Here is an 8,421-nt window from a genome sequence, read left to right on the forward strand (position 1 = left end):
AGAGGGAGAAGCAGACGCCCTGCTGGGCAGGAAGCCCAGCTGGGGACTTGATTCCAGGACCCTGGGATCATGACCTGAGCCAAAGGCAGACGCTTCACCGACAGAGCCACCCAGGCACCCCCTGTTCAACCAAGAGTAGCTCAAAGGGACGTCCAAGACCGTGTCACCTTCTCACTCCTTGTGCTGGTCTCATTCTGCCAACATAAGAAAGAAAACCGGAGAAAGTCAAGCTTACCCAGTATCAAAAACCACTTTGTTTGGCCTCCCTGTGGGCTGGTCGTGGACACACGTGTACTACTGCTAGGGAGACTGTGTCTGCTAAGGAGCTCTGGAAAGGTCTTCAAAATACTTCAAGGTTGGGGCGCCTGGGTGGTTCAGTGGGTTACAGCCTCTGCCTTCGGCTCAGGTCATGGTCCCAGGGTCCTGGAATCAAGCCCCACATCGGGCTCTGCTCAGCGGGGAGCCTGCTTCCCCACCCCCTCTACCTGCCTCTCTGCCTGCTTGTGATCTCTGTCAAATAAGTAAATAAGATCTTTAAAAAATAAATGTCCTGTCTCCTTCAGTTTCTCTTCAGAAATAAAAAAATTACAGAAGTCGCATGGCCAGTAATAGTCACCCCAAATCACAGGACAGGCTATGATGTTACTAAAAACGTTCAGAACATGAGAAGACCCTGTGACCGGCCCCAGGCCCTCGCCAGCTGTGGGACCCAGCCCGTAGGACCTCACATCCTTGAAGCTTGGTGCAGGGAAACTCCCACCGGTTTCAGAAGCCGATGGAGGAAGTGCTGAGACACCCGAAGCGAAACGGGAAAAACGAGGTGCCCCACCGCCAGCCGCAGGGCCGAGGGCAGGGGCGCCGCTGAGGGCGCGGCCGCCTGGCCAAGTCTTCTGAGTCTGGACACTCAGCCTGGGGGAGGGGGGCCTTGGCCTGTCCGCGGGGCACGCTGCCCCCCGAGGGCTCGTGGAAGCTGCGGGAGCCTCCCTGCGCCCACGCCTGCAGCCGACCTCGCACCAAGGGCCTCTCGGGCCCAAGAGAAGGAGGCAGAAGGTCTTCGCCCCGTAATCCCCGGGACCCCTTGGGCAGCCGCCAACAGGGATTCGGTCGCCAACAGCCGGTGGGGGGCTCTCTGGGCCCCGGCAGCCGGACCCAGACGCGCAGGGTGGTGTGACGCCAACCACGCCTGAAGAAGCGCGGGGCAGGGACCGAGAGACACTGCCCCTCCCCAGATGGCGGGGTCTGATGCAGCGAGGTCTGGGCAGCTTCCCTCCAGGGGAAGGGATCACTGCCAGGCCCGCAGCCGGTCCGCAGGAAGAGGAAGGGCCCGTGAGCCCCGTAAAGCCGGGCAAACGCTGCCCTGCACCAGGGGGGCCTTCTCCACCTCGAAGCAAAGCTGAGTAATTCTGCTTCTCTCAGAACTTCCCAAGCAGACCTCAAGCTTCCTGAACAAGACCACTTTACGTGCGCTGGGGGGAGAAAAGAAACTCCGCCACTCTCCGATTCACACAGGGCCACACCAAGACCGGGAGACCCCAGGCTACGGCTCAGAGGTCACGGCACACCTGAAGCCACGGGGGCCCAAAGGCTCTCCCCCTCTTCCTCCGCGGCCCCCAAGCTCACCGTCTCGCTGGCCGGTCCCCACCCTGGACAGAGAGCTCTGGGCGCTGCTCCCCCCGCACGCCCATGCTCTGGCCTGCGGGCGGCGAGCGGGTCACCGGAGTGTGTCTCTAGAACGCCTATCCGAGTGCCTCAGTGCCTCGGAAACAAGGGCCAGCTCTGCAGGCAGGTCAGCGCCGGACCTGCCCACCCGAGAGCCACCAGCCCTTCTGCCCTCCGTGCCTCGGGCGTGACAGCAGGACTGAACGTCCAGAGTGGGACGGACAGAAGACCACAGGTCAGACCCCCCCTCTGCTCCCCATGTTACCCGCCCAGACTAAGAAGGGGACTTGCCCAAAGCCCCAGCAGCCACGGTGCCCCTGAAGGGTCCACCTTTCACGGCAGCGCTCCTGACACCGAGGTTCTGAAACCCTCCACGTGCGGCCCGGGACACCGAGGCGCCTCCTTTGCTTCCACAAAGAAGGAAGAGGACAAGGACCTTGGCTGTGCTTGGCCGGTGAAGGGGGAGACTTCCTCCGCAGGGTGGGAGGCCTCGCTTTCTGCAGGGAAGCGGCAGGTTAGATGGGAGGGGAGGGAGGCTCAGAGGGAAACAGAAAAGAGCTCGCCCCACGGAGCAGCAAGTCTGTCTGAATTCTTGATAAATGAGGCCGTTTGAAAACCGATGACTCCCACCCTCGCGTGGCTCTTAGTCTGCTGGCAAGTGGGACACCTCCGCGCTGACGGGCAGAGGAGGAGAGGCACACACAGGCCCCACCGAAGCAGCTGCGGGGGACAGGCCCAGGGACCACGTCCCCACGGCTCTTCCAAAGACACGGAGTGGCCTGTGGGCCCCCGCGGGAGGCGGGATCTGAAACCACCATGACTGTCCAGTGCCCCCGGAACCCGCCCGGCCTGCAGTCCCGCCCTCTCTCTGGCCCTCGTGCTCGGCAAAGCAGAGGCCACAACAGAATTTGCTCCACGAGGTCTGGACCCAGAGGGTCCGTGCCCAATGGGGTAGGAGTCTGCACGATGCCCCTTCCCTCCAACAGCCTCTGGGGATTCAGACGTCCCTTCCCTCCAGCTGGTCTGTTCCCCTCTGAGCTCTGGGGCTGCTCCACTAGCATCTGTCACCTACATTGGGTCACATCAGTGGTTCTTGTGTCTGAGGAACGCTTACCTTGTCCCAGCAGATCACCAACCCCCCCGCAGAAACCGTCCCCAACCTGGCCCAAAGGCTGGCCCACTGCAGCCTTTAGGGAGGGGACTGACAAGCCCCGGGAGTTGTCACGAGTGGGAAGCCCTGGGAACATCTCTCTAACGTGACTCCAACACACGCTTGTCAAGACACAGAAGCTCTGTGAACACTGCTGAAAAACATGTAAGCAGCATTTCTCGATTTCTACTCTAAGATATCTAGGTTAGCAATTTCCTAGTCCAAATGATGTTTAAAAATATTCAGTATTTTTTTCTTTTTTTTAAAGGTGTTATTTTGTTTATTTGACAGAGAGACCACAAGTAGGCAGAGAGACAGGCAGAGAGAGAGGAGGAAGCAGGCTCCCCGCCGAGCAGAGAGCCCGATGCGGCGCTCGATCCCAGGACCCTGAGATCATGACCCGAGCCGAAGGCAGAGGCTTTAACCCGCTGAGCCACCCAGGCGCCCCAATATTTAGTAACTTTTCAATCTGAAAACGACTTCATAGCAGTTGGTAAGAAACTGAACAGAAAACTCTGTGTCAGTCATAATAAGGTCGAATCCGACCTCCCCAGCTCCTTTTATCTTTCAACACACAAGTTTTTTAGTTTGTCAGGAAAGGGTATTTCTCTTTTCCACGACGTTTTCATCAGCAAATAACATCACAAGCCGTACTGTGCTATCACCAGCAGACCGGAACACAAAGCCTGAGTGTGCATACAGAATGTACTCCAAGTGTTTAGGCTGAAACCTTCCCTGGCCTCACGGTGTGGGACCCCAGCCACGCCACAGCCCAAGCTGGGGGCAGAGGACACGCGAGAACCATGACCAGGATGAGACCGTGTTTCAAACATTTAAATCGTCCTGTGGCCTGGATAGATGTTTTTCATCACCCACTTATCCCTAGCAGCCAGGCCATTAAAGCAAACTTGAAGCAACAGGAAGGATCTCTTTTTTCAGGGGAGGGGGCAGACATGCAGGGGAATTCTTGACAATCTGCCATCACTGAACAGACTTGAAGGTAAAGTATGTTAGGTCAGAAGGAAGAAACAGCCTATATGGTTATGAGAACGTGAGTCCCACAGGAGCGTGAAACCCAGAAGAGGGAACTGTGGCGGGACGTGCTGTGACATGGGTGTGAGGATGGCGAGGGGAGCAGTGGCTTCTAGAACTTTGACACAGCAGCCAAGAAGGCACCTGGGCACAGTGAGGAATTAGCTCAGGTTCCCGGGCCGTGGCGCTTTCTAAACACCGAGCACTAAATGGGTCTCCTTGGCGCTTAGAGGCTGGTCGAAGACCTCTGGTGGAGAACAAAGCAGAAATGCTGTGCAGCTGTCCCAGAAACACAGACCACAGGGACAGAGTGGCCCAATTTCTCTTAATTTGAAAAGCCCCACATAAGGACAATGTTGGAAAGTTCACTCTGTCAAAACTTAATTTTGTGTAACATGTTTGTAAATAACACCCCGTCTGGCAGCAAACGGACGTCAGGCTGAGGGATTTCCTCCGGTCCTGGACTGGACTTGCCCTTTCCAGGAGTTCACCCCACCCTCTCTGTGCTACTGTGTGCCCGCAGAACACAGGTGTCGTGAGGGTAACAGGCCACAGGTGTCACAGGGGCAAGGGTCCAAGGGACTGCCCTGGATAACTGAATGGGGACAGAGCATCGAAGAGGGTGGGGGCCCCTGCAGACAATGGCCAGCCAGTCCTGAACCCCGGACAGCGGGTGCACACAGCTCTGAGCACAGGAACAGCGCATTTTCAAACAGAAAACCGCTAACCCTGCGCAGAAACTATCTCATCGAAACAAAAATCTTGCACCCATTATGATGTCAATGAGAGGCTTAATTAAATGTCCCAAGGCCTCCAAGAAAGGCTGAATTTGGGGCTTCCGAATAGCCCACGAGTGAGTACATTCCACCGTGTCCTAGAGAAAACTCAGCCACCACCCCTCCCTCCTTCAGTAAAGGGCGTGAAGACAAATCACTGGCTTCACAGGGGACCCAGGGCCGAAATCTCAGTTGCCCCTAGCAGTCACTTAACCCTTTCTGGAGGAACAAGGCGTCCCAAAGTTTTCAGTTCGAAATATCTAAAACTATCACAAAACAAACCAAGAGAACGGGTGCTGGTAAAATACTCCTGTTTACTTCATTATTCATGTGAAAAACCCTTCTCTAAGTTTCCTTTTGATGAACGCACCATTTTCCACTCTCGCAGAGTGGAAACACTGCCCGGTGCAGGCAGCTGCTGGCCTGCCACAGAGCGAATCCACAAGTCTGCTACCCCAACGGAAAGTTGGCTTTGATAATAAATCCGATAGGAAAGATTCTACAACTGACACAATTAAAATGCGCGCGAGCACTCCGCGCACAGGTGTCCGCGCGCTGCCTAATTAGCATTTCTTTAAACAATGCTGATAACAATCTTGCCACCCTAATCCTCGACAAATGCGTCGCTGAGATTGTATCACGGAAAGCGTGGGGAAATGCGCTGAGAACCTCAGTCAAACTTTTTGTTTGTATTTCCTCGGGGTCAGAAAATACCTGTTCTTCACCCCTTTTGGTGTGCACCCAGGCTCCTCGGTCCAGCCCTATTGTGCGTGGTCCGTTAAACCTACAAATAATAAATTTGTCAGCGGGGCCGGGGGAACCCCAACTAGCCACAGCCCTCCTCCCGGCGCAGAAAATTCCCCATTTGCCATCGGATTGAGTTGTCAGACAGTGAAACTGACATGTCTATTTACGGAGAAACAAAGACGCGGCTCGCGGCGGACCCGGCTCCCTCCGCGCGCCCCGTCCGCTCCGCGCGCCCCTGGTCGCTCGGCGCGCCCCGTCTCCTCCGCGCTCCTCTGGCCGCCCGGCCCCGAGGCCCCTGCGCCCCGGCTCATCCAGCGATTAAAATGGAGACGAGGCCGGTGCCCGGCGTCAGGGGGAGACAATGACCCCCAAGGCCCGGTGGGGCGCGGGGACCCGCCCGCGCCCACCTCCCGCAGTTCCGACTCTTGGCAAACTCGGCGCGGGCGGGTCCGGGTGCGGCTCGGAGGCGCGGGCGGGGGGCGCGCGGGACGGCGCGGGCGGGGGGCGCCAGGACGCCCCTGGGCTGCCTCCTGGGGCCGGGCGTTGACGCAGCAGAAATTACCAGCTGGAAAATTCCCCTTTCGGAGGTGACGGGGGAGGGATCGCGGCGGCGGCAGGAGGCGCGGAGGGCCAGGGGCGCCGGGCAGCCCCGCCGCCACCGCCTCCGCGCGCAGCCCCGCGGGGACCCCGCGCCGCCCCCGCCCGCCCCGCCCCGAGCCACCCGGGCTCGGGGATCGGCAGGGGCCGGGCCGGGTCGCCACCGCCGCCCCCGGAGCCGCAGCCGGGGCGCGCCGATCGCCGCCAGGAGGGCGCCCCCGCGGGGCGGGGCGCATGGGGCGCGGGGCGGCAGGCGGCGGGGGCGCGCCCCGGCTCGGAGCTGCCGGGGCTCAGAGCGGCCCCGGCTGGGCCCTGCCGCGATGCGCCTGCCCGGCCGCGCGGACAATGAGCCGGCGCCGCTTACCTGTGACCCCATGGGGCGCGGGCGAGGGCGGGCGCCGCGGCCGCCGGACCGGCGCCGGTGATCGCCGCCGCCGCCGGGCGAGCGCTGCGTCCGGGCGGGTCCGAGCTGCGCGCTCGCCTCGGCTGCTCCGTCCGTCTGTCCGTCCGTCCGTCCGTCAGGCCGGCGCGCGCCCCCGCGCCCGCTCAACCCCGCGGCCCCCGCCGCCCGCGCGCGCGCCCCGCCTGCGGACCCTGACCCCGCCCCCCGGCGCGCGCCCGGCCGCTGCTGATTGGCCCGTGCAGCGCCCAGGCCGCGGCCACCGCCCCGGGCCCCGCCCCCGCCGGCCCGGCCGCCGGCCCCGCCCCTCGCTGGGCCCCGGGCTCGGCGCCGCGGGGCGGGAGGGGGCCGCGGCGGGGGTCGGTTCCTCCGCCCCCCCGCGGGCGGCCGGACAGCGGAAGTGCGGGCTGGAGCTCGCTGGGCATTGTGGGAAGCCCCCTCCCCTGGGTTGCGGGGGGCGGGCGCGGCGCGGCGTGGGGTCTCCGAGCACCGGCGCGGGTTCCCGCGGGGGCGCCGAGCGGCGGGCAGAGCGCCCCTGCGCGGGATGGGGCTCGCGGCGAGGGACCCCGACCCCTTTCTCGGCTGCGCCCCCGGCCTTGCCCACGCGCCTGTTCCTCGGGGCCGCGCGGGTCCCCGGGCCACCAGCCGTCCCCACCGCCGGATGCGCAGTCCCGCCGCGCGCGTCTCGCAAACTTCGGGACTTCCCCACCTGCTCCGGCGGCCGTGCGGACCCCGCGCCGTGCGGCGGGGAAGCGCTGTCGTGGCTCCGCCGGGGCGCGGGGCCGAGGGGGGCCTGGGCGCTGCGCGCTCGCGCCGTCGGGGGACCTCGGCGCGCCCAGGGAGGGGAGCACCTCGGGGCGCGGGCCGCGCGTCAGTGCCTGTCCCTGGGGCTTTGGTTTGGGCCAACTTAGGAGCGCCGGCGGCTGCGCGCGTGGGTTCTTCCCGCCGCGTCCTCTGTCCCGTGCGGGTGCGGCCCCGGCGAAGGGCCGGGAAACCAGCCGCCTGGGCCTTGCCCCCCGCCCCTTTCAACGGTCTGGAACCGCGCTGCCCGGGATGGCCCCTGCGCGTCCCCTCTCGCCCCCGCTGTCCGCGAGCCCTCGGGCTGGCTGAATGGGAAGCGTGGCCCCACATTCCTGGCTAGCCTGTGCGGGGCAAAGGCCACCTCGCTTCCTCTCGCGGGCGCGGCGGTGGGAAGGGAGGTGAGCCTGTGGCTGGCCGGGCGCGCAGAGGACTCGAGCACGAGCAGGCTCTCCAATGGCGAGGCTCCGCGGGCCGTCTGTGCCCTGCCTCCCCGCGGGCCGAGCGCCGCGGAATTCCTCGGGAGGTGGGAGGCGGCGGACCATTATGGATATGCTCTCTCAGGATGTGTAAGGAGGCATTCACTGGGCTGCAGCGGGAGGGCAGGCAGCGGGGGAAATTCTCCTTGAGTGAACAAGGGCGAGCCGCGGTCTGGCAGCCAGCGATGAAAGGCTCGGACACTCCCTCACTTCTAGCGGCGCCTGGAAATGGCTGTGCAGACACCCTCAGCCCACTCCCTTCCCGCTGCCTGCTCTGACATCGCCGGCCCAGGAGCCCCCTCCCAAGCCTTTCTTTGGAGGACCCTCTCAGTCACAACCCCGGGTCTGGAACAAGAGGCCGGCGCTTCCTCAGTCAGGAAGTGAAGGCTGGACACAGCCGCCCTAAGAAGGGGCTGTCTCTAGGCCTCCGGGAGGGTCTGGCGGGTCGCCTGCCCCCTCCCTCTGAGGGGACAGAGGGCACTCTCTGCAGGAATCCCCCCACCTGCCTTCCTAAAACACCTTTGTTGTGGCCCATGGTGGGAAAGAGGCCAGGGAGACTGGGGAGGGCCGCCAGACTCCTGATACCTCCCTCCCAGAGAGAGCCCCGGTCTCTCCTGAGCCATCCCGGTCCCCTCAGACACCCTCCAAAAACAGCCTTGTAAGATGCCGTATCCGCTGCGCGCGCAGGAGCAGAGAGCTGCAAAGCGTGCCCCAGTCAGCACACAGCAGTGCTCAGTCATTGCTGAGCAGGCCTTTGTCTCACGGAGACCACAACCCATCTCA

The 8,421-nt window shown here is 62.9% G+C and overlaps 1 protein-coding gene across 1 annotated transcript in view; it reads right to left on the minus strand.

The window, feature by feature from the left end:
- The window catches only part of ZBTB46 (zinc finger and BTB domain containing 46), a 60,196-nt gene extending 53,700 nt beyond the window's left edge, over window positions 1-6,496 (minus strand). The window contains 1 exon segment of the mRNA XM_045980233.1: window positions 6,326-6,496. The gene's annotated coding sequence lies outside the window, so the exon portion shown is untranslated.
- Window positions 6,497-8,421: the final 1,925 nt, after the last annotated feature.

Source organism: Meles meles, chromosome 16 (genome assembly GCF_922984935.1).
Source record: "Meles meles chromosome 16, mMelMel3.1 paternal haplotype, whole genome shotgun sequence".
NCBI classification, from domain to species: Eukaryota; Metazoa; Chordata; class Mammalia; order Carnivora; family Mustelidae; genus Meles; species Meles meles.